The 25514-nt window shown below is 39.4% G+C and overlaps 1 long non-coding RNA gene across 1 annotated transcript; it reads left to right on the forward strand.

Annotated features, from left to right (window-relative positions):
- Nucleotides 1-79: 79 nt before the first annotated feature.
- Nucleotides 80-4901, forward strand: LOC103601385. The gene is made up of 3 exons (XR_551451.1): nt 80-364; nt 1291-1790; nt 4655-4901. It is a non-coding gene; the product is annotated as an uncharacterized LOC103601385 (long non-coding RNA).
- The last annotated feature ends 20613 nt before the right edge of the window (nt 4902-25514 follow it).

The following is a 25514-nucleotide window of genomic DNA, read 5'->3' on the forward strand; positions in this document are numbered from 1 at the left end:
CGCGCTGCCCGCGGCCTCGCGGCCGGCGCCCTCTCGCCTCCCCAGGGCCGCCGCCGGAGGGTGCGGTCCCCGCTGGGCGAGGCTTCCTGCGGGAACCGGAGCGCTGAGCCTCCGCTCCCGGGCTCGGCTGTTTCTCTGTCCGATGCCAGCCAAGAGATAAATAGACGCCCCAAAAGAAAAGAAAAAAGAGAAAACATCTTCTCTAGGGCCGCTCCCGGGGAGGGCAGTGGCCGCAGCAGCTGGGGCGTGAAATCCTATTTATACAGACATTTTTTAACCTGAAGATGCCTTTACACACCTTCTAAACTTCATCTTATGAAGAAGCTAAATCCAGTTAAACAACTTGTCCAATGTCATAGAGCTGGTAGGAAACTGATTCTATACTACTCTGCTAAATGAAAGCTGCCTCAGATTTTATGTTTTTAGTCATGTGAAGAGATGCATTCTAATATGTAATACTGTGGTATACCGTAGAGCAAGAAATTATTGAAAAATCCATGGAGATAAGTAGATGGGTCGTTGCTAGGGGGGAAGGGGAAATGAGGAGTTGGTTTGGGGTTTTCTTTTTAAGGTGCTGAGAATGTTCTGCAATTTGACAGTGGTGATGGATGCACAACTTTGAATATTCTAAAAACCACTGTATTGTACACTTTAACTGTGTGAACTTCATGGTGTGTGAATTATATCTCAATAAAACTGTTATAAAAATGTATTGAGAGCAACAGCACTGTGGGGAAAGCAGATAAGTGCATAGTGGGAGTATGTCACATTTCTGTTCTTTTGTAGGCAGAAAAATCACCCGTTCATTCAGTAAACCATGTCCATCTTTACAAGTTACTCTGACATGGTCAGAAAGATTAATAATGCATGGTCTCTGTCTTCAAAGAGTCCCCAGTCTATTGAGGAAGCGGTCTATCCAGTAATACAATAAGGAGAGTTACCTTAGGGGGGTGAGCTAAGTGCCAGGTTTAGGGCACTGAGACTCAAGGAGGGACCTTGCACAGTCATGAGGGGGCTGGAGTATGTTAATGTTTTAGCAGTGGCTGATGTAGCTGAGTGTGAGGGGTGTGCCTGGAAGTGAAGCTGGACAGTTACAGGACGAAGTAGAACTGTGGACTAGAGCTCAGTTCAAGAGGGGCTGCCTAATGAGGAAGTAAAGTTTGGATTCTTTCTGGGTCTTATCTCTAGTGTAGTGTGTGATTTTGGTGAATAGTCTTAATCTGAACCCTTTTCATCATCCTTTAAGGGAACAATAGTAACACAAACTGACCTTTGCTTCTACCTTTATAGGATACAAACAGCTTTTGTGCATTTCCTCTTTTGAAGCTCAGAGAGGTGAGGGGGAGGTGCTCAAGGCTTTATGGCTTCTAAGTGATGAAGCTGTGATGACACTCCATCTCCCGACTGTGGATCCCTGTTCCGGACCCTGTCAGCCTTTCAAGTTGTGAAGCTTCTTTTGAAGTGCAAAGAACTCTTAGCCTAAAAAAGCTCCCTAAGCAGCAGCAGAATGAAACCTGTTTTTACACTTGGATTTTTATCTACTTTGTGATCAGGAAATAGAAATATTACAGGCCCTAGGATAAACTTAGCTGCTGATCTAAACTCCTCAGTTGGGTCTGTGCAGAAAGACCCTAGATTCTGGGCTTTATAAAAAACTGACTCTGCAGTTTAATAACTGTAGGCTACCTATTTCTACTGTCAGCATGCAATTGTCAGCTACCACAGCACTTCTCTCTTCCTCCATGTCTCCGCCCAACCCTCATCAGGTTACAAACACCTTTTGACAGCAGGTACTGCATTTTGTTAATTTCCTTACTTTTCCTCCCCCCACTTGCATTCCCCTCCTCATCCTTTCCCCCCTCCCTCCCACGTCCCTTCCTCAGTAGGCCCTCAGTGATTGTTTGCTAAATGTCTAGTATGGTTTTATCATCAGAAAGGGGATCAGTTTTTTCAGTACTAATTGTTTATAGTGCTGATGTACGTTATGAAATTTGGATATTAATTGGCCCATTTAGCATGTGTGCTCCAGAGCTTTGGGAAATAGTTACAAGTCCATTAGAGAATTATGTTTAACACTCTCTGCACTTTAATAAGCTATGAATTGAACTCTAAATCTAAACGCCTGAAATTTAAGTTAGTCTCAATTTAGAGTACCACGATATTAATATTTTAACAGTAAATCACCTAAATGTTTGGGAGCAGAAAAAATTTAATATTTATTATAGAATTTTTAATCCCTGAGGAGATAATTTACTACATTTTAAAGGTCTTTGTACCCCTCCCTTCATCTTCCTTGTTTCTTTTCCCTTTTCAGTACTTCCTCTTAGGCTCATGTTTTTCTTTCACAGGATTCTGGTATCTAATTGATACCTTGGCTTTACAATCCTCTTTTTCATAAATCTCTATACAGAAATTTAGGGAATCCAAAAGGTTGGGGAAGTGCTAATCTCTCTGGAGTCTAAAGCCGGGAGAAAACCAGCAGAAGGCTGCAGCTATCCTCTTGCAGAAGCAGATGTTGTCCCTCCCAGAGGAGTTATTATGGTTTGGAAGAAATGAGATAATGAAAATAAACAAGTGACTTTTTGAATGTTATCAAACATGATCAGCATCAGCCAGATAGATCTGTAAATGAGTGTTTTTTACTGATAAAATCAGCAAAATCAGATAAATATTACAGTTTTCTAAATATATATAGAAGAAGATAATTTGAGCAAAAGGACTTATCTAATTGGGCCCCACATGGTAGTGTGTGGGAAACGGTACTTGGGAAGTGGAAAGTGTGTTGCTGGGTGGGTTCAGCTGGCTGTCAGCTGTCAACTCTGCCCCACCGACATGGCTTTGCAGCTTTCTCAAGTAGGCTTCCTCTTTTCCAAGGTCACAGGACTGAGAGTTATGGAGACAGTGATCTGCTGTCCCTTATGATACTTATGGGACCGCTTCTAGGGTGAAAAACCAACTAAGGATAGGACTAGGGGAGGAACTAAAATGCTTCCTTGCTGAGCTGTCTGCCAGACCCTGATATTTTCTATCAGCTAGCCTGGGGTTTCTTGCTGTTCTAGAAGAATCAATTTACCTTATGGCTAAATTTCAGGAAAGGAAGCATACCGACAGATAGTGACCACAAAAGTGGTAACCTGATGAAAAAGAATAATCTTGGATGCAGTGTAAGTGTGAAAACTATGAAGTTTTTTTTTTAAATTAAAAAAATACAATTGCACATATTCTCTTTAAAAAATTAATGGTGAGCAGCTATTCCATAGCTAAAACAGGAACACTTGATTCTGTCTGGATGATCAGGGCAAGCATCATGATGGAGGTGGATTTGGAGCTGACAGTGAAGGGTAAGTGAGAATCAATTTCAATAGCCTGAAAATGAAAGAGGAGGAAAGAACATTCCCTGTCAAGTAAACAGCACCAGGAAAGTCACGGGGTATAAAAATATATACGGGTTTCAGGAAAAGGCAAGCTGACTTGATGTGGATTAAGTGTGGAGGGGATATTGAGCGATAAAGCTTGAAATGTATGTTTCTGTTAACCTAAACTGCACACGCTATCTCTGCCTTTGTATATTTCCAGATTTCCCCCCAAGGAAAATAGATACATACTTAAGAGAGGAAAGAAACAGCTTGAAGTATTTTAGCAGTTACCATAGAGAATAAGAAAATAAAAATTTTCATATTATATAAAAGGAAAGTCAAGCATGATATATAATTATTCAGCATCAACCACTAAAAAGGCTCTTCAGTAGAGTAAAGAAGAATAGTTATCCCAAAGGAAGCTACTGTTTTGACATCTAACTGGGAAGACAACCAAAAATTTAGACTAGGATTATAGCCCTTGCCTTTCTTTTGGAAGACTTAGTAGTGATTATTCAGAGAAGCTGATGTTTGCAATTCTAGTTACCTTAAATGATAATACAATAAAATAAAACCCAATAGATGTCTGTGCATAGAGATTGACATAAAGCCATTATTTGTCTTCTTAATAAGCGATTTAAAGCTTTTTCTTGATGTGGCTAAACTTTTCTCAAAAATGAATTTTAATTATCCTTTTTTATTTTCTAACTCTCTCTTTGCTTATTTACTGGACTAGTTAAAATGGTTCTTTACTTTTTCTCTTTCTGTCTCTTGCCCTGTAAGAATTATATTTTATGGCAGCAGGAGTGGTTGAGAAGGAAGTCATAAAGGTGTTGATCTCTGAAGATTCCTGAGGAGTAACAGTGCTCCAGGAAGATGGAAAAAGATATAATTGAAATATAGTTTTCCAAAGCCAAAAGAGGTCATTACTGCTGGCGGTGATTCTGAGTGAGGGTCTAGGCCAGGTTACTCAAAGTCTGGCTGTAAGCACCTAGTAGAAAGCAAGGACCACCAGAATCCACCAGAGATTATTGAAGAATAAATCATGTCAGACCATCCCTCTGGTTCCCTCAGGTTACACTGTTAGTCAGAAATTTACTAGACTTGTGTATATGTGAGAGAGACTGCTAAGTTGTTCCCCAATAAACGTTCTCTCCATCTTTTTATTGAAAGAACCCCCCTGAATTTTAGCTGGAAGTAGAGTATTTTACCTAAATAGACTAAGTGAGCCACACTGTGGCTGGGTGTGGCCATGCGACTGAATTGCTTCTTCCACTTCCTCCTTTCCTTTCTTGCAGGCTGGTGGTGGTGAGGAAACTCCAACCAAGGAGTGAGGACAATACCCAGGGGATGGTGGAGCAATGACATGGAAGGTCCCTGAGTCCCTGGATAACCTTGTGAAAAAAAGTCACCCATCTCCCTCCATATTGTATATTAGAAACAAAACCCTATTTCATTTGATCCACTGAATTTTTAAGTCTCCATGTTATAGCAGCTTAGTTTATATCCTAATTAATAAAATATGTAAACATCAATAAAATATTTGCTTAGGTCTCTTATGATGTACTTCTATACAAAGAGAAGAAATGTGTACAAGACAATTAAGTACATTTGCAGCTGAGAGAATAGCTTTACTCAAATTGTCCTGATTAAGCAGGGGTTGCAAATGATAGCCATCAGGTAGAATTTGGCCCCACAGGTATTTTATTTTCTGTAAGTATGTGTAATTTTTTTTTTTTTTAATTTTGGTGCTTTTAGGACAGTTCGTATTGTCTAACTCATCACAGTTCTGTCTTACTCCTGCTGCTTCGTGTATTTATGTTCCCTTCTTGGCACCTAAATGCTTTTGAATTAGTGACACTCAGGATATTAGTTAGGGTAATAAACTACACTGCTGCTACAAAGACACCCAGCAATACTGTGGCTTAAAAATGAAATAAGTTTGCTTCTCTCTCACCTAACAGTTATAGGTAAATGTTCCCAGTCAGCAAACAGCTATACCCTAAACGGTCATGCAGGGCTCAGGTTCCTTCCAACAAGTTGCTCCCTCATCTTCTGGGGGTCGTTTGCATGATTGAGGATGAGTCACAATGAGTCCCAGCCATCCTGCTGGTAGGAAAGGCAAAATAAACAAACAAATGTGAAGAAGGTATGAACCTAGTTTAAGGCGTGAATTCACAGTCTGGTGAGTTTTGATGAATGTATACACCTGTGCAAGTAACACCCCAGTTAAGATGTAGAATTAAGGTTTTCAACTTCCTTTTTTTTATTAGTTGTTTTGGTGAAGATTCTTTGCTTCTGAATTTGTGGGTAGTGTTAAGCCCAGAGGGATGCAGTCATGTTGGGTAGCATGATAACAATCCAAAAGCATCTCAAGAATCTAGAGATATAAGTTGAATATAATTTAGTAGGCATAAGTGTATTTGCACTTGAACTCAAAAATCAACTTCACAAGCTAAATAAAACCACGTGAAACAAATGCGTAGCTTAATAAATTATATAAGGGAGCACTCATAATTACCACCCAGCCATCCAAATCAAGAAATAGAACATTTCCAGCTACCCAGGAAGCCCCTCCATGTGTCTGTTGCAATCATAACTTTCTCATGTCTTTCATCAGTAACAGTAGCCTGACTTTTGTAGTAATTACTTCCTCACATTTCTTTATATTTATATCACCTAAATGTTCATCCTTAGACATTATAATTGAATCTTGCACATTTTATAATTTGATAAGTCTCTTTTAGTCTATAGATGCCTCTTTTATCCCTTTATTTTCTTTACAATTTATCTGTTGCAGAACTGGGGTTATTTGATCTATAGAGTTTTCCATAGTCTAGATATTGTTGACTGAATAACACTCATGGTCCAGTTTAACAAGTTCTGTCCTCATTATTTCCTGCAGATTGGTAGCTGGATTCATATAGTTTGATTCCTTTGGCAAATTGGTGGTAGTATTCTTTCAGCAGAAAGCATGTATTATCTGGTTGTTTCTCTTTTTGTGGTTTCAGACACTGCTGATATGTAGTGTTGTGAGGCACCCTCCCATAAGAAATGCACTTACATGCCACTCATGCAGAAAAGGGCAGTCTATTCACTCCAGCTGGCCAGTGTCCATCTCCCAAGGTGCAACCAAGGAAGAGCGGCATTGGGCTTTGGTCTTGTGGGGTTTTAAAGGCAAAAACTACATCCCGTTGGCACACGGGTTTGCCCAGCTGCACAAAGCAAGCTAGGGAGCTAGGTCTCAGAAGCCAAGAATGAGCTGTTCGAGCAATCAATCATACAAGTTTTCATTGTGTATGGTTTCTGTTCCCATGTAATAATTCACTGTGTATGGCTCCTGCTTCTATATAATTGTTTTTTGTTTCTATGAAAAGGTCAATGGTTTCTCATGCAGAAGGGGGGATAATCTGCAGGTCAGACAGGGGGCAAAATGGAGTTACTTAGGTTAAGCAAGCAATTTTACAGAAGCAGCATACATTATGAGGGTGTAGGGAGCTCTATTTCATTCCCAACTTCTCTTTAGGAAGGAATCAAATCATTGATTCATTGGTACTTAATTTGTTGTACTTAAGTACGTAAGACAAGGATTTTGACTGATTGTTTGTTAACCAAGGTGACCGGGAAAAAAGATTTTCAAACCAATTTTTATTATTACTATATGACTTTTCTCTATTTAAATGTGTTTTCTGACTAATGCAAGGCTGTCTCTAATAACACCCGAATGGTTGGTATAGAAACAACAGGTTTTCCTAGCGCCATATATAATCTACCTTGTTAGTCTGATTGTGTGGATCATATATGGGTGCAGCTGCTGCTGTGCATTCAGATAGGCCCAGCCTCTGTGTAGGACACAATGGCCACAGCAAAGAGGAAAAAATAAACTTTTTACAACACTGTCAGATTTACCACTTGGTGTAAATCCTTTTATCAAAGCACTTTACATTTTTAAATTGTTATTTAATTGAAAAAAACTCTCAATAAACTAGGAATAGAAAGCACCTTTCTCAATCTAATAAAATGCCTCTACAAAAAGCCCACAGCTAACATCATACTTAATGGTGAAAAACTGGGTGCTTTCTCCATAAACTGAGGAATAAGGCAAGCATGCCCATTCTTGCTGTTTTTATGCAGCATTGTATGGGGCCAGCAATGTATGCTAGCCAGTCTGCTTATGACAATGAAGGAACAAGTAAAACTGTCTTTATCTATAGATGGTATGGTCCTGTGTGTAGAAAATACTGAGGAATCCATACAAAAAGCTACTAGAACTAAACATGTTTGGAAAAAAGCAATTTTACTTCTATATACTAGCAATAAACAGTCTGAAAATGAACTTAACGATTTCATTCATAATAGCATTGAAGAGAATAAAATGTTTATGAACAAATTTAACAAAAGCATGGAAGACTTGTCTGTTGAAAACTACAGCATACTGCTAATAGAAATTAAAGACAATCTAAATAAATGCAGAGACATTTCATGTTCGTGAACTAGAAGACAATATTGTTAAGATGTCAATTTTTCCCAAATTGATCGATAGATTCAATGTAACCCCTCTCAAATTCCAGGAGGCCTTTTTGCAGAATTGACCAATTGCTTTTGTCGGAGGGTAGGCCTCTCTGACCAAGGGGTGAATCTGGTACAGACTGAAGAAGGTTATGGTTAGTGATTTTAGCAAGTCTATCATCTCTGAGGTGGGACAACAGAGAGGGTATAATTCCTTGTATGTAGGGGGTGTATTTAGCCCTTAGGAGGGCAAAGGGAAAGCTCACCCAGTTCTCACCAGTCTCTAGTTTTAATTTGGTAGGTGTTTCTTTTAAAGTCTGATTCATTCATTCTACCTGTCCTGAACTTTATGGCCTATAAATAAATGTAAATTCCAATTTATTTGTAATGTTTTAGCTAATAATTGGGAAATTTGGACTGTGAAAGCTGGGCCTTTGTCAGACCCCAAGATTACAGGTAGGCCAAATCTGGGGACAATTTCTTGTAACAATTTTTTTTTTTTTTTTTTTTCCGTGTCCGGCAACGGATCGCAACCCTCAGTGTTGCCCCCGTACCGGACCGGGGACCGGCAACGGGATCGCAAGCCTCGGCGTTGCTCCCGCGCCTCGCTCAGCCAGTGAGCGGGAACCGGTCTGCATATGGGATCCGAACCCTCGGACGGGAGCGCCACCGCGCTTCCCAAGCGGCGCACTATCCAGTGCGCCACTGGGCCGGCCCGTAACAATTTTTTTAGCGTTATCTGAGCGGTTTCAGTTTGGGTAGGAAAGGCTTCTACCCATCCAGAAAAAGTGTCTATGAACACCAAAAGGTAGCGATACCCATATTATCCGGGTTTTACCTCAGCGAAGTCAACTTCCCAGCGTTTGCCAGGGTTGGTTCCTTGCATTCTAGTTCCAATGGGCAGCCTTGATTTTGGCCCTGGATTTACTTGTGAACAAATTTCATATCTGGTAACAATGTCTTTTGTTATTTTGTCAAGATCTTGGATGTAATAATATTTTTTAAAAGTTCAGTGGATCCAAGGTGTATTCCTTGATGTATCTGTTTAATCAGCAATCTGCCTAGAGCCTGTGGCAAATAAATCCTGTGTTCTGGCAGAATTTTCTAATTCATGGCATTGTTGGAAGCTTTTACAATCTTAGCATGTTTTACTTCTTCTTTAGTATAATGGGGAGTCGGCAGCAACTGAGGTGCTGGAACGACTATTAAAGAGTCAAATGGCCCCACTGGTTTTAATGTGGCCTCTTTGGCAGTCAAATCTGTAGCAGCATTGCCTTGGGTCTCAAACGAGTTATCTTTCTGGTGCCCTGGACAATGTATGATGGCCACTCTTTTTTGGATACCATATGGCCTTAAGGAGGACTAGTATTTTTGTTTTATTATTTATTTATCTATTTTTTGATATTAATAGTCCGCTCTGTTTGTATAAGGCCCCGAGAACATGGGCAGTGGCAAAAGCATATCTGTTGTCAGTATATATGTTAACAGTTTTATCTTTTCCATGCTTTAAAACCTGTTTTAGGGCTATGAATTCAGCCTTTTGAGCAGATGTTCTTTGGCTTAAGGCTTGAGCCCAAATGACCTGATCTAAAGTTACCATGGCTGTCCCAGCGTACCTGATTCCATTGGAGATGAAACTGCTTCCATCAGTGAACAGCATTTCATTAGGCTCTGTCCAGGGCACATCAGTCAGGTCTGGCTGGAGGCCTTGGAGAGTCTTGATTGTTTCGAGGCAGTCATGGGCAGGCTCAGTTGGGTTGTCATCTGGGAGGAGGGTAGCTGGATTTAGAGCCGTGGTTTTTAGGGGCTGATCTAGAAGTAAAGCCTGATACTGGGTGAAGCGGGAGTTGGTGAGCCAATGTTCAGGTGCAGGTGCACTTTGTAAGAGAGTCTGTACAGAGTGGGGGGCCACTAAGTATATGTCTTGTTGGCCTCTTTTATCAGTAAAGCACCCTTAATTCAGTAAGTGTTGCAAAATGGCAATATTCTATTTCAATCATTTCTACTTCATTTTTTACTTGTTTTACTTTTAAAAAAGCTTACCTCTCCTAATCTATTATTTGATTATTCAGTGGTACATTTCATATAATTAAGGCAAAATGAATGTTTGTAGGTTTCCTTTATTTGCTAGTTTTAACAATAATTGTTTTTTTTTAACATCTTCCAAAGGTGACCAGCTCTAACAGCATTATAAAGTCATGAATTTAAACATGCTTAATAGGTGCAGAGTTTGGGAGTCCCCAAGACCACCTTCAGTTCTGACACCAAACACTAACAAGATCACCCTGATTTCTGATGCCAACTGCAAGTCTGGGGATCCCCAAGACAACTCTCAGGTTTGATAATTTGCTAGAGGACTCATAGAACTCACTGAAATCTGCTATAATCACAGTTACAGTGTTCTACAGCATGATAACAATCTGGAAAAGATCCAGATTAAAATTAGCCAAGGAAAAAAGCATGGGTCAGAGTCCAGGTGAGTTCCATGCACAGATCTTCCATTTGTCCTATCCCAGTGGAGGTGTGGACAGTGCTAAATTTTCCAACAAGAGATTTCTTTCTTCCTCTTCTTATAAGGCTAATTCCATCATGAGTACCCCACCCTCATGACCTCATACAAACCTGATTACCTCCCAACGGCCCCACATGCAAATACCATCACATTGGGCATTAGGGCTTCAATATATAAATTTTGTGGGGATGCAAACATTCAGTTCATAACATGTGCTTTTTAGATGGGCCATAGGGGGTTATCAGCCCCCTAAAAGTTTATATTCAAAATTTTATATGGATGTGTTCATTTTCGTAGGAAAAGTTCTGGTTCTCATCAAAATCCAAAGGAATCGCTGACCCACATTTTTAAAGTCACTTTCATAAATTATGAGCCTCTTAAAAAAGAAAGCACATCTTATTCCCCCTTTAATCTGTGAATAAATGAATAAATATATATATATATATATATATTTTAGGAGACAGAGGACAAAAAGGATGATTTTAAGCTTTCCCTTCTTTTTCTGTTACTGTTGGTTTTCATGGAAATTTGAGTTTGGGAACAACTGTGAGTATATTTGCTGTGCAAATACAGGACCAACTACAGAAAATATGAGAACTGATGGGGGTGGATGTACTGAAAATAATATATGATATGTAGGTGGGCAAATGGAAATCCTATAGGCAAGCTGAGGACAAGAATTGCTGCCATTTTTTCAAAACACTCCATCCTTTTGAAAAAAAAAACTCCAATTGCCACATTGTCTTGGGCTACTTAGTATGATAGCAATTTCTTTATTTTTTTCAAAGGATGTCATTTTAGTGGTGAAATAACACTAGAGGTGCTCCAACCTCTAGTTGATTAATGTAATAAATGCAATGATTACTTAATGATAAATGCAATAAATTCAAGGCTGTCCCAGGACAGATTTGGAGTCAGGGAGAAGTATTTCCATTGGATTTGAATCACCTTAGCTAGCTTTGCAGATTCAGTTCTCATTTCTAGCTAGTACTTTTTGGCTTTCATCAGGTTAAAAGACACATGGCTGCTGGAAGAACCACGTATATGCTGTATTCTAAAAAGCAACTGCAAGTGCTTTCAGCTCTAGGTAGGTTCCCGAAGCTTCATGCTCTGCACCCACAACCCTCATTATGATTCAGCACTAGGACTTATTGAATTACAAGAGCTGACAGAAATTAATTCTCAGGAACATTAAAAATAGGCACACCAAACTCTGGAGTTCTGCTGATAAAGAATTACAAGTATATATGTAGATTAGGTGGCCTAGGTGGCTCATGTAGAGACTGGCCAGAAGCATAAGCCTGCAGAGGTGACAATCAGGGCAGCATCATCCCTGTATGTGTGAGCAGAGGGAAAGCTCCAACAGCATGTGTCTCCTCTGACAACTTACTGACACAAAATCAGGTTAAATTTAACACTGGCGGCACTTTGAAGATAGAAGGGTAAAATGCATCTTGAGGGGTATAGATAGATAAGGGGAGAGAGAGAGTTCCCACCTTGGTTGGGATTTAGGGGTTGGAAGTTTGTCGGCATGTGAGTTCAGTTCTTTTAGCACCATTGGGCAGAGCTATTCTGGCTTCTTTCTTGCACACAGCCCCTCGTTTGCTACCCAGCAGGCCAGGGGTGGTTGGTGGAAAGTTACTCTAAGGAGATAGCTGCCTATGTAGGATTTGCCTACAGAGATGAGACCATGTTCCTTTCTTGTGATATATTTATGAATTTCATTAGTTTTTTTTCTATGGACTATGATTTCTAAGTGATATATTTCTGTAATTGTCTTCTCAAACCAACACCCACCACGTTCTGTAGTCAGAGGCTCTACGTATTTTATAAAGCTTCCGATTCAAGGTATGATTAAATGCCTACTAAAACCACAATAAGTTGCAGACATATAATTTTCAGGCATATGCTGAAAATATACCCAAATTACAGGTTTTGAAGTGCCAAAGAATTAACAAAATATATAATTTTGATGAATTTGGAAATGTTGAACAATTATTATAAATAAATAAAAATGAAATTCTCAATACCCCTTTGCTCAGGAAAAAAAGTTAACTTTAGATTCAAGTACAGACTAAAAATGAAACTGTAATGGGTGGTAAATCAACTGCAGCCTGATTTGTCATGAACCAGATTAATGTATTAATAAGTTTTATTATAATCTATTTGTGTATCAGAGCATAAATTTAAAATCTTAATGATTTAAAATATATAATTATAGAGTAAGTTTTTTTTCAAAAGAGGAATCTTAATTTCCCTAAAAATAAGTATGGAAAGGAAAATTGCAACATCTAAAGCAAAATATATTTATATCTGTATTCTAAGATTCCAAGGGCATGGTTAGTTAGCTCAGTTAGTTAGAGAGCAGGCTTGTAACACCAAAGGCACGGGTTCAGATCCCCATACTGGCCAGCCACCAAAAAAATTAAAAAATAAAATAAAATTCCAAGGACTTTAAAATGAAACAAATTTTTTGTTGTAAATTTTTTTTTTGCTTTATTATTTTGCAATTATTCTTCATGGATTTAATCTGCACAATATTAAGTCATCAACTTGTTTCTCCAAACATATCTTAGCAAAATGAATCAAGTACTGTATAATCAGTGGATAACAATATTGAACTCATTAATAACAGCTCTTTTCCCAGTATTTTCTCAGAAACATTAAAATAAAAGAAACCTATAGTTAATTTTTATGTTATTCCTTTCTTTGTTAGTCAATATTTCTGGTAGGTACATATTACTAAAAGAGTTCTAGCTGTAGAAAATCTATGGCTAGGGCTGAGCCTGTGGTGCACTTGGGAGGGTGCGGCGCTGGGAGCACAGTGGTGCTCCCGCCACGGGTTCGGATCCTATATAGGGATGACCGGTGCGCTCACAGTGCTCCCTGGCTGAGCGCAGTGCGGCCGGTCTCAAAAAGGACAAAAAAAAAAAAAAAAAAAAAGAAAATCTATGGCTAAACTACTCAAGTTTAATATTCTTTCATCATATAGTTCAACCTCTAAATTGCTTAAGTCTAGGTATCATTCCTGTGTAATCAAATCACACACACAGAATTCAAAATATAGTTTTTATTTTGACAGAGTATGCTTTTGGTTTTTCTAGAAAATTAGATGTGCATGCTTCTAGGATGAATAATATCAAAGTATGCATTTAAAATACTTTTGGATGTTGATTTTTAAATCATATTTCAGAAGGCATTATGGTTGTGCTTACAAAGACAATAATAGGCATCACAGAAGTATTCAATAATGGTTGTTGAATCAGAGAAATGATGTACTTCACATAAGAAACAATTTAACAACAGATATATATGTACTTATACATTTGGATTTAAGATATTTGAGTAATAGACAAATACATGGAAATATTCCTACTTTACATTCTAGGAAATTAAACTTACTTTCCTTTTCTAGGTCAGTTATTTGAAAAAAGACCAAATCAGCAATCTGGCTTAATTATAAAGGTGCATTGATAGTTGCATTTCTTGAAAATGTTGTTTCTCAATTAAAAAAACAAAACAACACAACTCAGGTCCTAAGGAAAAAAGATTATTAAAAACCATACAATTTAGTGTTCATCTTGTAAACATTGAATCATTAGTCAAGATTTTTTTTAAAACTTGAATTATTTCTTTCTTGCAGTTGGTGATTATTAATTTTGACAATCTGATATTCAGCAAAAGTAAATAGCAATGCAGTGTTGCAAAACCTCAAGTTATTGTTTTTTTTCTATAAGTCTTGCATTTTAATGTTGTTTTGTTTTCAGTGATATCTTTAGGAATGACATTTTAGTATAACAAAGTTGACCAGATTTAAAACACATACATATACGTTAATCATGTGAAGCGGAGCTACCTACATATGTTAACAGGAGAAAAAAAAATCTCTTTCAGCCGCATTCACATATTACATTTAAGTGGGAGGCAGCATAAAGATCATTCTGGAATATGTGGAAGTTGGTAAAATCTTGTTCTCAGTCCCTGTCCTCCAATTTTCCTCTTCATTCATTTTGTTGAATGAGTGAATGACTGTTGCTTTTAGTCATTTTGGATAGTCAGGTCTTTTCAGGATCATTGGAGTGATTTGCCAACTTATAAGAACAAAAAAAGGGAGGGGGAAGGCATTCTTGCCCACGTCGGTTTTTGGTTTTTATGCTTCTGGTGCCCTGGGATCCAGAGCGTTCAGTGTGCATATGCTAAAAGACCTGAGAAGAGAGCCGGTGAGTTTGTGTTGTTTGTAGTGGTATTTGTTGTACTCCTCACTGGTGCTTCTCCATATGTCCCTCCTCACTTTCCAGAGCGATTATCACCTCCCTTGAGTCCTCTTTGCGGGGTTTCTGCCCTTCCTCCCCCCACCCCCACCATCTAAATGGAAGTTGTGATTCTCACAAGAGACTGCTCACTGCCTAATGTCACCGCAGATCAGCCTCCCGAGTATCCTGGGCAATATCACTCTTTTCACACAGCTTCTACCTCAGGAAATGCAGAACCGAGGGGGTTTAAAAGCTCTATGAATTTTTAAAAATATGAAAGTTAATATACTGTAAGTGTGCTTACACTTATTACTTATCTTTTGGGTGGTATGCAGCACTTTAATGAGTCGTTGTTCCTCTGTGTAGGGCACCCCTCTTTTAATTTTCTCATTTTGGCAAGTTTATGCTTTAGAACTGCTAGATCCAGGAGATCATCACTGACTGAGCTTCTTTCTGTTCCAAAGCCAAATATACTACTGGAACAATGAGAATTAAGGGAACCAAAAAAGTCTTTTGGCAAGATAGCATTAATGTTCACAGAACTTTAAAGGAAGGAAACTAGCAGGTGAGGATCTCCACATTAAAAGATTAGGACTGGGAGAAACCTCCTCAGGGTGAAAGTGGCTTTCCTGGCTGCAGTTATCTTTGCTCCCCACCCAGCTGGAGTGGTCCCTCCTCAGCTGTCACATCTGAAATCTCCACCATTAGAATCGCTAATGGTAAAAATGGTTCTCATGGGCCATTTGTCTTTAGGGGGTTTATTATTAGCATGCACATGTTACACATTCTCTGACAGCAGCCCATCCCCACCCAGCCTCTTTCTATAATACTAGTTAGCTTCGGGATTAGCTAGTTAGCCTTTAAGTCATGAGGGTATGAGAACCGGTCAATGATGTGGTGGGGCATGGGTGGGGAAGGCATACACACCCTGGGGTGGAGGCAAAATAAAAATATTGGGTCAAGGAGGACCAAGGTAGGATGAGGAATTTGGGAGGCCCAGGGACTGCAAGGGGAGAATACCTCTAAAAAGAGGGAGAAGAAACAGACATAAACAGAGAGAGGAAGAGAAGAGATACCTAAGCCAACTTTGCCTTTTTCATTTTTTTTTTCCAGTTTTGTTTAAGCCTTATTCCACTTACTATCAAATTGATCCTCACTTTCTCTAGTCATCATTTATTAATATTTTTGGAAGGATGGGTAGTGTCAACCTAAATAACAAACAGGAAGAGGCTGTCTAAAAGGGTAATGAGTTTCATTGGGAATAGAACATTGCAAAAGAAATACATATGCCATAGTAAACTATGTGCATATTCAGGGAGGTAAAGGAAGACAAGGGTTTTTAAAGAAAAAATGGTAGAGGATTATGTAATTATTTTGGGATAATTATCCTTGGCTACAAGGATCAATAACAAGGGTGACACCAGTCTGAGGTTGGACAGGCAGTTGCTGGGCAGATGTCCTTGCAGAAGTTTTTTTTTGTGTGTAAAGTTGTGATGGACTCTGTGCATGGTTGTGGTTTTGCAGAGTCTTTTGTGATAATAGTTCTTGTAATCAGGTGTAAGTGCGTGAGAACCACCCTTCTTCATGGCCTTCGCTGGCTCTGTTTCTCAGGGTTTTTTAAATTTTAGTTTAATTTAATTTTATTTTTACACAAATGACTTCATTTTATTCTGAAAACATTCACATATCCCCCTTTTGATCAATATATTTCTCCAAAAGCATTACTGACCAATCACCCTGTAGTTAGGTTTTGATGTCCCTCTGTGCCAGGGTGGGCTGCTGTTCTGGTCTGGTTCCACACTGGAGGGAGTGAATGGTGGGTAGGAGTCAGTGTCAAAACCCTTTTAGCCTCATTTGAGCAACAAGGGAGGTTTGAAAGGAATGCCTCTCAGAGAAAGTCTACCTGGAGTCCATTGTTATGTTCAATTTTGGCTGCTCTGTAGGCGTTTGCTATCATCTCAAAGTGCTGGGCCAGCATTATTCTGTCAGGAGTTGTACTTCTGGAAAAATTTAAAAAGTAATAGGCACAAAGTTTAAAAAAGAAAAATAAAGAGTAAAATTAATAGTAATATGACAATCCCAGATTGCATAATGGTTTTGAGCCATGAACCTAAGCTTAAAGGCAGCCAGTTGAATAAATCAAATGGCTGTTATCCTGTCACGTAAAAAACCTAGGCATTGAGATGGGTAAGAGTCTCATTATGATACAGATCTTCTTCCCACATTTAGGAAAAGCTGTCCACAGTGTCAACTTGTCCTGGTGTGCAGTTTGAATGTCTCTGGTTATGGCATTGGGTGATTGGGTGAACTTTTTGTCTGGCCCATACATCAAGCATGAGACTTGCTTCTTAAAATTATTTTAGTAGAGCTGCAGGAACAGAGAAGTTCCCATTTTTAGTAATTCTATGGAAGAAAGTTGGATTGGATGAACCTGGAAGAATTTAGAATCTAGTCCAGTCTACGGGTAGATAATAAAAACTCAAATGCAATGCACAGGGCTACAATCTAATACAGGTGTGTTATAGCTTTTCTTTAGAAACGTAACTCTTTCTACAGTGGATGGGTAGGTAGGTGGGTAGGCAGGACAGGACACAGCTGTCAGAGGCAGCAGGCATAACTTCTCAATGAGACAGGCTCCCATTGACACTTTTTACTGAAGAGCTGCCATCCTGACTATGTCTAGTCTGTGCTTTATCAGTCTCCTTCCACTGAGAATTGAAATGTCCATCATTCTTCTGATTCCCAGTTGAGTTACCATCTTTCACATGCGACTCCTAATTATTATGAAGAAACTTCACAAGCAGGAAAAAAAATGCAAAATTCTCTAGCCAAGATAAGCTGAAATATTATCATTATGCTTTCCTCCCCATAAAATCATTATATTATAGTTTCCTAAACATGAACAGGACTTAGGGCCCACATATTTCCCTTATATCTATTCCTAAGAGTCTAGCTTGAACTCTCTTTGTTCATTTATACCCAAGACTATAGGTTTTCTTGTCTCCTAGAACCTAGGTGTATTATGACAAATGATTTTCTTAGAAATGTTTTTTATAAATCTTGCACAGTATTTTGACATTTCCTCTGAATTCTTGATTTTTGACATCTCTTTATGAGTCCTTAAAACTTAGTTCCTGTGGATGTGAGCATAGCCCATAGACATATTTTTTTAGTTATCTGAATGGTTTAATGCTGAGAAGAATGGATTTAAGCAACAGGCAAAGAAAAAGAAAAAGAAAAAGAAAAAAACCCTCTAGAATCTATTGAATAATATTAAATTATCTAATGTCTTGGACTCTGTAAAGTGCTTTCTCAAAACATATCTCATCATTAAGTCCTCATGACAACAGTCCTGTGAGATAGATGGGGAAGGATTATTCTTGCCTTATAAACATTTGAGGTTCAAAGACAATAAGAGGCTTGTTCAAGATTACATTGCCTCTCTGTGGCTCATCTTGGACTTGAACTAGGTCTTTTGACGCCCAGGGTGAGATTTATTTTTCATTTCTGTTTAAGGGCCTGGTAACCTCATATTTCCTTCATGGTATGTCACATGGTATGTCACAGCAGACTCAGAGACAGAATTTAGTGTTCCTCAGGATCAATACCTGTGGAGGTGAGGGGTAGGAAGTAGATTAGGCAGAAGGAGAAGTGAACTGGGATGCAGGACAAGCAGCCTAGTCCAACACCATGGAAAGCTCTGGCCCATCAGAGCTGTCATGCATTGGACTGCACTGGGCTGAAGTGGCTGGGCCCACCTCGATTACTGGATCCAGCTGTGCTTGGGAGGGCATGACCTCGGGTGAGGTGGCTGTCTGCAGATAAGGCAATACCTGAAGGATTTGGCTGACAACTGAAGGCTGCTGACTACACTTTCAGCATCTGGGACAATAAATCCTCACTTGAATGGCTATACAGTGGGTGGCACATCTCTATAATCACCCCAGAGAACAAAGAGGAGGGGGTTTGTGACTCAGTCTGCTTGGCTTTTAAAAAAAAGTCTGTAGTCACCTTAACCTAAATAAGAAGCTTCCAAGAATGATTGCTGTTAATGGCTGTATAATAACAGAAAATTGTAGTCCACATCCTGTGGCTACCACCATCGTAGTCTCAGGTTTGATTGTCTACATTTAAAGAAAAGAGGCTAAGCCTAACATAGGTGTTAAAGAAGAGTGAGAAGAGAAGGCTTTATGCTCAATTTATGCCTATTTCCATCATCAGTGTACCCTAGAGCAGTGCTTCTCAGACCTAGTGTGCATTTCAACCATCTGGGGATTAGCCCAAGAGGCCCCATTTTTGTCAGGCTCTCAGATGCTGCTGATGCTGCTGGTCCTCGGACCACACTTTGAGTAGCAGGGCCTCCCAAACTCCTCATCCTAACTTGGTTCTATTCACCCAATATCTTTATTGTGCTTCGACCCCCACACCCAGGGTGAGATATTCATTCTCTTAAAGTCATGGAGGATAGGAGTCTGAAATCTAGGTGCTGGTAGGGCCATGCTCTTTCTGAAAGACTCTAGGGGAGGTACCTTTCTTGTCTCTCCTGGTTTCTGGTAGTTCCAGGCATTCCCTGGCTAATGGCAGCATCACTCCAGTGTCTGCCTCCATCTTCCCATGGCTGTTTTCCCTGTGGGTCTCTGTCTGTGTCCAAATTTCTCTCTTCTTATAAGAACACCATGTTGGATTAAGGACCCAACCTAATGACTTCAATTTAACTTGCTTGCATCTGAAAAGACTATTTCCAAATAAGGTCACTTTCACAGTTACCAGGGGTTGGAACTACAACGTATATATTTTTGGTGGGGGGAGTTAACAATTCAACTCATCACAGTTTGTATTCATGGTTAGGGGGATCCACATGCAATTTAAACATTTAGGGAACATTAGCAGCAAGTCAATTCAGTACTAAGTTTACATTTTACAACTATTTAATTCATAAAATTCTCAATGATAATGCTGTGGATGGAACTGGCAAACTCAACCTCTGGAGTGATTTGTTTCATTAGTTTAGTCTTGGACATCTGCTTGTAGTATGTACAAGATCAGCTTTTCTTAATGTCTGCCTGGTGTTGTGCCATTTAGTAGTTGTTTGCAGTAGATCCTGAGATCAAATAAATGTGAGAGATGCTGCAGATCATACTCACTCCTGGAGATTCATGGTGTACCCAGGCTCTTCAGGAGCACAGACATTTGAAACCCTATGATTAACTTTGTTTCCTTCTATTTCTCCCAAAGCCTACTTGATTCTGAAAATCCCTTCCTAAGCATTTTGGGAAATGCTAATCAATAGTCCTAAAACATACCCGTACCTTTTGACTTCTGACCTTTTCATTGCACTCATTGAATTGTGTTTTGGTCCCCTTTTAGCAAGACCATCTCTTTCACCCTGAACTTCTCAAGAACAGGGGCCACTTCTTATTTATCTTTAGTTCAGTGTTTAGCACATAAAAACATTTCCATTCTTCCTGAATGGATGAATGAACTTGGAAAGAGCCAAAATGTTTCACAGCAGGAAAGTGGTTAAGTCTATTAGAATTAATACTTCATTGGAAAATTATGCATCTCTATCTAGAAAAATTACAATTATGAAAGTTGTGTAATGTAACAAAAAAATTTTACAATCTTACAAAAGAAAAACAGCATAATACAATTGTATGTATGTTGGGATTACAATGTAAGAAAACATATACATACATAACAAGAACCAGAAAAGAATTAAATAAATAAAAATTGTCATTGTGGTGGGATTATGGGTGATTTTTATTTCTTTATTTAAATTTCTTTCAATATTGTCATAGTTTAGTTTGTGCAATGCTAATTACATTGTTAAAAAAGAAGAAAAGAAACCACCACCGGGGATGTTCAAGATGGCTAACTAGAGGTGCCCAGCTTTCACCCCTGACACAAAGAAAGTCCATAACAACAATGAGATAATCACACCACTTCTCAAGAAGAAAACCCCAGAATTCAGTGAAATAGTGAAGAAGATCTCTGAGACTCAGAAACTTGAGATGGCAGCATAGAAAGACAAGTAAAGTGCCAGAGAGATCAGCTCAGAGCCAGGAGAGACTCTGCTGCAGGGAAAATGTAAGGAAAAAAAAAAAAAACCCAATCCCTGGCAGTCTGTGCTCCCACTGCGGATGCCTGCAACCCAGGCTACAAGACAGCCATGCAGTGATTGCAAGCCTTGAGCCCAGTATAGGGAGCTGGTTGGAGCCTACATGACTACATTATTCCCCAAGGTGATTCATGATGAGCCCCCCAGTCTTCCAGGTCCCAGGCTGCTGTAACACACTGCCATTTTGGGAATGGATCCAACACCAGAGTGCATTTTGCCCTGGAGCCCAATAGCCCTGGGATCTCCACATCCCTAAAGATCCCTCATCACACCATGACCCTGGCACCTGAACCCCTGAGAACAAGCAGTTCAGCAGAGTGTGGAGGCCACCCCCAAGACAGAGGGAGCCAGTGCTTGTACTTTCTGGATCTTGAGAGCCAACCAATCAGGGCTTTCTGCCACTGCTGGCAGCCCTGCTCTCTTTGGTAAGTGCCTGTGTGCCTCTCCCAGGGGCACGGAGCTCTGCTGTGGCTCTGAAAAACCCACTCAAAGTGACCTACTCTGGCTGAGAAACTGCACAACTTTCCTGGGGGCACAGAATCTGTAGCTCCAGCAAGCCCACCCTGAGCTACTCACCCCAGCTGAGGAGTTTCAGAGTGGCCCAGCATCTTTCTTGAGTGTGCAGAGTCCTGCTTATGATCCCAGTGACCTTGTCCAGAGTGGCTCACTCCAGCTGGGGAGCTATGGAGTGTCCTCACATCTCTCTTGGGGGGCACAGAGTCCTACCCACACCTCTAGTTACCTTGCCTAGTGTGTCCTACTATAGCTGAGGAGCTGCAGAATGACACAACATCTTTTTTAGGGGTGCAAGCTCCTGTCCATGGCCCCAGTGACCTCACCCAGAATGGCCCACTCTAGCTGAGGAGATGCCAAGCACTCCAGCCTCTCTCTTAAGGGTTCAGGGTCCTGCTTATAACCCCAGCATCCTCACCCAGAGTGGTCCACTTCAGCTAAGGAGCTACAGAATGCCCCAGTGTCTCTTTTGGGAGTTCAAGATCCAAGTGGAGGCCCCAGCAAGCCCACTCAAGGTAACTAACTCCAGCTGAGGAACTTCAGAAAGCCCCAGCCCCTCTCCTAGGGGTTCAGAATCCCACCTGAAGCCCCAGAAACCCCACCCAGAATTGACCACTTCAGCTGAGGAGCTGCTGAGCACCTAAGCTTCTCTACTGAATTCCAAGGTCCTGGCCACAGCTGCAGCAGTCCTGCCCAGGTTGCCCACTCCAGCTGAGGAGCTACAGAGCACCTCAGTGCTTTTTCCAGGGGGCCAAGATCTTGCTCATAACCCCAGTGACCCTGCCCACTTTACCAGAAGAACAGATGACTGCCACAGCACCTCTCCTTGAACCCCAAAGTCCCAATGGTGACACCAGAGATCCCTTCTATCCACTTCAGCTAAGGAAGCATTGAGCACATGAGGACATCTCCCAGGAGATTGAGGTCTTGTCTGCAGCCACAGCAACCACACCCATTGTCACCCACATCAGCAAGGAGCTGCCAAGCACTCCGGCACCTAACCCATGAAGGCATGCATGGACAACTCTGATGCTGAATACTGGTGAAGAAATCACATGGAGACTACACTACTGTGTTCACTCAGAACCAAACCTAAAACACCCTATCTGACTTACATTATACAATATGTTTACAGGAAAGAGTTTCTCCCTTCAGAAGCTACTCTAGAAAAATAGAGGAAGCAAATGTTTTATCAGACTCCCAAACATCAATATAGGGATATGATAAACATGAAAAGCAAGGAAATATTACACTCAAAGAAATATAATAATTCTCCTTCATCAGACCCCAAATAAAATGATGTCTATAAAATACCAGAAAAGGAATTCCAAATAATGATCTTAAGGAAACTCAATGAAATGCAAGAGAATGTAGATAAACAATGCAACAAAATCAGAAAAACAACTTATGATCCAAAGTAGAAATTCACCAGAGAGAGAGATATTTTAAATAAGAACCCAACAGAAATCCTGAAATTGAAGATTTCATTAAATGAAATAAAAAGTACAACTGAGAGCTTAAGCAACAAGCTAGATGAAGCAGAGGAATTTCTTGAAGACAGGTCTTTTGAAATAATGCAGTTGAGGGCCAGCCTGTGGCTCACTTGGGAGAACATGGTGCTGACAACACCAAGTCAAGGGTTAAGATCCCCTTACCAGTCATCTTAAAAAAACAAAAGAAAGAAAGAAATAATGCAGTTGAGGGCCAGCCTGTGGCTCACTTGGGAGAACATGGTGCTGACAACACCAAGTCAAGGGTTAAGATCCCCTTACCAGTCATCTTAAAAAAACAAAAGAAAGAAAGAAATAATGCAGTTGGAAAAAAAAATTGGAAAGAAAAAGAAAGAAAGAAAAGAAAAAAGTAAAAAAGAATGAAGAAAGCCTAGGACATCTATGGGACAACATTAAATGTACAAACATCAATTTATGGGTGTTCCAGAAGGGGAAGAGAAGGGAAAAGACACTAAAACCTATTTAATGAAAAGATAGCCAAAAACTTCCCAGGTATTGGAGAGATATAGACTTCCAGATTCACAAGCCTCAAAGATCTCCAAATAGATTTAACCGCAAAAGTCTTCTCTGAGACTCATTTATATTCAAATTGTCAAAAGTTAAAGTCACAGGAAGAATTCTGAAAGCAGCAAGAGAAAAGCATCAAGTCTCCTATGATGAAATCCCCATCAGAGTAACAGCAGATTTCTCAGCAAATACCTTAAGAGTGGAAGAGAGTGGGATGAACCTGGAAGACATTATGTTAAGTGAAATAAGTGAGGCACAAAGGATAAATACATGTTGTCACTTATATTTCGGAGCTAAAGAAAAAGGTAAACTTCAGAAGTAGAAAAGGGAATTGTGGCTACTGGAGGGTTGGAAGGGAAGAGAGGAGGGAGGATAAGGAGAGAATGGTTAATGGACACAGCGCTACAGCTTGATAGGAAAAATAAGTTTTAGTGGTATACAGTGTGTAGACATCTATAATGAACAAAAATTTATTGTATGTTCTCAAATGGCTAGAAGGGAGGAGCTCAAATGTTCTCATCACAAATAAATGATTATATTTCGTGATGATGAATGTGCTAATTACCCTGATTTGATCATTACACATTGTACACATGTATTGAAATATGACTCTGTACCCAATAATTATGTATAATCAATATGTGTTAATTTTTTTAAAAAAGTAAAAAGTAGAAGGGAAAGAAAACACAAGTTTGTGGCACCAGAGCACCAGAGTAGAGCTGTTAGAAATTCTGAGAAAGCTATACTTTAGTTTGTCAAATCACCTGCAGAAAAAACAATATCTCCTTTGCTAAAGGCTATTCTAAAATAAGTTTTAAAATAACTTTTAAGTTTTAAATTGATCTTCAATATTTGTGGATTCAGAATTGCATTGAATTACTGGAATTTTTTTTCTTTTGATATTGTCTTGTGATAAATTCTTAATTCCATATGATTATATGAGTTCTATAAGCTTCTCATGGATATAGACCAAGAGCCCATTCAAGGATTGTCATGGTTTGCCAAAAATGCAGACACCTCACTTCTGTATGTGCTTTGCAGGTGACTTAACAACATTCTGGCATTTTTGCTAGGTAGGGATTACTTATGTTTTGGTTTGGGTTCTGAATTCTCCAGTGTGCTTCAATTATGGTATGGTATCAGAAAATTAGTACTTGATCCTCATTCTTTCTCTTTGAATCTCTTCTCCCTTCTCTTACTCTCCCTTCTCTTACTCTCTTACTTATTTATTAGGCCAAATAAAAAACTGCTGAGGTCTGCCCTCTGATGGGTCTCATTCTCTGAGCAGATTTTGCTTTCTCATGTGAGTCACAGTCAAGGGTTTGACTTCACCTCCTATTATCTCTGTGCTCAGCACCAGGAAGAAGGATGTCAGAAAGGCTCTCTTTTAAGAAAGTCTGGTTTCACTGCCAGATTACAGGAAAGATGCTCTATATTCAGTAGATGATAAATTTGTGAAAAAATCATCTAAATCTCATTATCTTCCTCTAGGCAGGGTTTTTATATCCCTGGGTATGTTTTCTTATCTTTTTACAATCTACACTTTCTAATGTGGCTTTGTGTAAAATTAGATGGCAAGGAAGAGAATGATGGCTGTGGGGATTTTATGAATTTATACATATCTATGTGTATAAACACATCTCCCTCTGTCCTGTATAGCACCATTTTAGTAATCTAAAAGCCTACAGTAATTCTAGATAACTAGATTGTGAATTCAGATGGCTGGGGATTGACACATTTCATTCTTTCATTTGTCTATTCATCCAACAAATAATTATTTGTTCATTCAACAAATACCTACTATGTATTATGCACACTGTTCTAGACACTCATTTAGCCACCAAATCTTAAACTTTGAAATCTGCTTTTATATTTCTTTGTGCTTTGTCCTTTCTATAGTACCCTGACACTAATGTAATCTTTTCTTGGTGATATACAGTTAGAGAAAAACTTGATAGAGTAGAAAGGCACTGTATTCGGAGTCAAGAGAACTGAATTGTAGTTTCAGTTTTGCTAAAAATTATTTGTGAGACCCTATGTATTTCTTTGCAGTTTGTTTCATGTAAAAGTTTCTTGAACTGTAGAAGGCTATACACATACAAAGTGTTATCATTATAGACAGTCTTTCTAATACTGGGTCATAATACAGACATATCTTCAGCACCAACTAAAGTATATGAAATTATTTGCCCTGATGCTAAATGGACCCAGATTTCAGGGCCATTAACATTTGTG

Source organism: Galeopterus variegatus, unplaced genomic scaffold (genome assembly GCF_000696425.1).
Source record: "Galeopterus variegatus unplaced genomic scaffold, G_variegatus-3.0.2 Scaffold3712, whole genome shotgun sequence".
NCBI classification, from domain to species: Eukaryota; Metazoa; Chordata; class Mammalia; order Dermoptera; family Cynocephalidae; genus Galeopterus; species Galeopterus variegatus.